Here is a 4,401-nt window from a genome sequence, read left to right as displayed (position 1 = left end):
TTTGTTGATCTGAAATGAAGACAGATTCAGCAGCTGCACGGCCTATTTCTCTCTTCAAATGTTTTCAGAAACACGTTTCGGTGAACTATTTTAGTCCAATATGAGATCATATTCTGAACGAGACGCCATTATGGTCGGGGAGCAGCCAGACCCACGTGACGCCTTCGTCCAATCAGCTGCCGGTTTTCATTTCTGACGACAATCCAGATTAGCGCCGCCTGCTGTTATGGAGACGTATTACATCTCGTCTCTTCGGTGTTCTGAGGAACTTTCTGGACCAACTCGGCCGGCCGTCTGGTCGGTGTGTCTGAGCCTTTACACACACACACACACACACACACACACACACACACACACACAGAGACAAACACACACACACACACACACACACACACACACACACACACACAGAGACAAACACACACACACACACACACACAGACACACACAGAGACAAACACACACACACACAGACACACACACAGACACACACAAACACACACACACACACACACGCACACACACACACAGGCAAACACAGACACACACACACACAGACACACACACACACACAGACAAACACACACAGAGACAAACACACACACAGACACACACACACAAAAACACACACAGACAAACACACACACACACACACACAGGCAAACACACACACACACACACACACACACACACACACACACACACACACACAAACACACACACAAGTATAAACTGCAGGTATTTGGTTTAAAGAACTGGACCCATTGAGATGTTGACCTGATGATGGCGCTAGATGAAATATATGTGATTATTGTAAGAGTCCAACAAGCAGAAGACTTTCTATACTCCACACTTGTGTTTTGTCTTTATACGATCCCTCTGCTACTGCTGCACCTTCCCTTCCTTTCCTTTCCTTCCCTTTCCTTTCTGTGTCTTTAAGACGGCTCGCTGCCTCCTCTCCTGCTGTTCTGTTGTGCTGAGCCTTTAAACAGCAGCATCAGTCTATAGATGTGATCCCTGAGGTCTTGAAGGGGTCTTGAAGGGGTCTTGAAGGGGTCTTGAAGGGGTCTTGACGGGGCCTCTGTGGAGTCTGCCGTGAGTCCAGAGCTTTGAGGCGTCCGCCAGGCTCCCCAGAGGCAGCTTCAAACCAGCCGTGGTTTCAAAGCCCTGCTGAATATTCAGAGGAAAAGGCCGAGGGCAGCGGGTGACTTTAACCTCAAACAACCCAAAATATATTAAACTAAATATACGGTAGAATCCATTGACTAGAAGTCTGTGTTACTAAAGCTGAGAACTCTGTTGATAAGGATGTCCTGATCAGTAGGGGGGACAAAATCAGATTTACCTACGTATCAGGATTTATTTTCTGACGGGTTTTAAAATCAATTTCTTGTTTTAAGAATTAAACTTACAAACAGTTAGAGCCTTTGTGTCTGTCTCTGTCTGTTTATCTGTCTGCATGTGTATCTGTGTGTGTGTGTGTGTGTGTGTGTGTGTGTGTGTGTCTGTGTGTGTGTGTGTGTGTGTGTGTGTGTGTGTGTGTGTATCTGTGTGTGTGTGTGTGTGTGTGTGTATCTGTGTGTGTGTGTGTGTGTGTGTGTATATCTCTGTGTGTGTGTGTGTGTGTGTGTGTGTGTGTGTATATCTGTGTGTGTGTGTGTGTGTGTGTGTGTGTGTGTGTGTGTGTGTGTGTGTGTGTGTGTGTGTGTGTGTGTGTGTGTGTGTATATCTGTGTGTGTGTGTGTGTGTGTGTATATCTCTGTGTGTGTGTGTGTGTGTGTGTATATCTGTGTGTGTGTGTGTGTGTGTGTGTGTGTGTGTGTGTGTGTGTGTGTGTGTGTGTGTGTGTATATCTGTGTGTGTGTGTGTGTGTGTGTGTGTGTGTGTGTGTGTGTGTGTGTGTGTGTGTGTGTATATCTCTGTGTGTGTGTGTGTGTGTGTGTGTGTGTGTGTGTGTGTCTGTGTGTGTGTGTGTGTGTGTGTGTGTGTGTGTGTGTGTGTGTGTGTGTGTGTATATCTCTGTGTGTGTGTGTGTGTGTGTGTGTGTGTGTGTGTGTGTGTGTGTGTGTGTGTGTGTGTGTATATCTCTGTGTGTGTGTGTGTGTGTGTGTGTGTGTGTGTGTGTGTGTGTATAGATTAAGTTTCCTTACAGAACTTCATCTGGTTTAGTTTTTATAGCTTTATAAAAATATTTTGGTTTAATCTACAGGTCTATTATTTTCTTGAGATTATAACTTTTTAATTTCTGTGATATGTGTTTAATTTGTGCTCTATTTTCTTTCTTAGCGAGGGCAGCTAGGCTAAATGTATCGCTAACGTAACCCTGTCATGGTTGTGTATGTTCTGTGTTCGTGTCCTGCTCCTGTAGTCTTGCTTCCTGGCCTGCTTGCTTTTTGGCATTTCCTTTTGTTCCTCTGGACACTTTTTGTTGTAGTTTTGGTTAATACATTCTGAACTCTTTGGGTCCAAGCCTCGCTATTTTCCTCCGTGACAGAATGATCCCACCAAGTATGGACCCGGCAGTTTTTGATTCTGAACAACATTTCCACTCCCTGGACTCTGATGGAGAACTTATGATTGATTTCTTTCGCTGCTCAGCCTTCTCCTGCTCCCCGTGTTCAGTCGGCGGATCAACCGACTCCTGTTCCTGTTGCCTTGTCGCCGGACCCTGGCCCAGCTGTCCCTTGGCCCAGCTGTCCCTTGGCCCAGCTGTCCCTTCGCCTGGCTCCAGCACAGCGGACCTTTCGCCAGTCCAACCTCCAGTGACACTCTGCCTTCGCCCGCCTGCCTGGCCTCCAGTAGGAATCAGCCCTCGCCGCCGGCTTAGTCGCCAGCCTCCAGAAGGTCTCTGTCTTCGCGGACCTCCAGAGGGTCTCCGCCTGAGCCGTCCTGTCCGGCCGCCAGAGAGGTTTCACCTTCACCGCTGCCAGCAGCCCCGCTCCCTGAGCCCCGCTGTTCTCAGTTTCCGAGCCCGCTGTCACCTTTGTCGTCCCTGTTCGTTGTCCTCCCTTCGCCCTTCCAGGGTTGACTTTTTGCTCGCTTGTAGTTGCTCAGATAACAGAGCTGCACACCGGTTATTGTGTTTATGTGTAAACAAACAGGAGAAACCCCCCCCACAGGGTCCGAGATCAACACTCACCAAGCGCCAAATCAGGGTACCTTTTCCGTTTGGCGAGTAAATCTAAGAGGGCTATCTGCCACATGGCGGGGAAATGTTTGTACCAAAACAGCTGATGTTTTGGTACCAACATTGACTGTGTGGTAGTCTTCATCAGCACCCCCCCCCCCAGAGCCAGTTTCCTGCAGACAGTCCCATAGGCCTGCACAATAAATCGTTAGAAAATCGCTATCTCGATTCACCCCTTTTCGTAATTTAATTTTTAAATGACTTCGATTTTTTGTTCTTTTTTTCCTTCAATTAATTTATTGAAAAAGCATTTGACATTAACAGGTTTTAATGATGTAAAGACATGTTCCAGGAGATCAGATAGAGCCCGTATCAGGGCCATATTTAGTCCAGATAGAGCCTGTATCAGGGCCATATTTAGTCCAGATAGAGCCTGTATCAGGGCCATATTTAGTCCAGATAGAGCCTGTATCAGGGACATATTTAGTCCAGATAGAGCCTGTATCAGGGCCATATTTAGTCCAGATAGAGCCCGTATCAGGGCCATATTTAGTTCAGATAGAGCCCGTATCAGGGCCATATTTAGTTCAGATAGAGCCTGTATCAGGGCCATATTTAGTTCAGATAGAGCCTGTATCAGGGCCATATTTAGTCCAGATAGAGCCTGTATCAGGGCCATATTTAGTCCAGATAGAGCCCGTATCAGGGCCATATTTAGTCCAGATAGAGCCCGTATCAGGGCCATATTTAGTCCAGATAGAGCCCGTATCAGGGCCATATTTAGTTCTATGTGTGATATGTCACTATCTCTGGTAGCCTAACTGTACTTGAATGGCCAGTATGGACTATATTTCCTGTATTCAGTGATCCTCTGTGTTTACAGGCTCGTGGTGATGATCAATGTGCTCTAGGTGCCAAAAAAATATGTTTGGTACTGCCAATTAGTCTTGTTTTGTCGTGGTTCATGTGTGCAGTAAACATTACACCTTGTGAGAAAAGAATCGTGGCAGAGAATAGTGAATATCAATTCTAAGCTAAAAAATCGTGATTGATATTTTTCCCCGAATCGTGCAGGCCTACCCAGCTCTCCAGACAACCAAAGAAATAGCAAGGACCAACACCTGGAAAGATGGATGGACCCAGCTAAACACACGAGCCTGGACTGGATGGACACCTCCCATGGCTAACCTGGAAGACCCCCAACAGACTACGAGGGGAACAGGGGAGGTGCAAAGCACTTATGAAAGCATGGACCCACCAGACAGAAGACACAT

Source organism: Sander lucioperca, chromosome 3, assembly GCF_008315115.2.
Source record: "Sander lucioperca isolate FBNREF2018 chromosome 3, SLUC_FBN_1.2, whole genome shotgun sequence".
Lineage (NCBI taxonomy): Eukaryota > Metazoa > Chordata > Actinopteri > Perciformes > Percidae > Sander > Sander lucioperca.
This window is presented reverse-complemented; position numbering follows the sequence as displayed.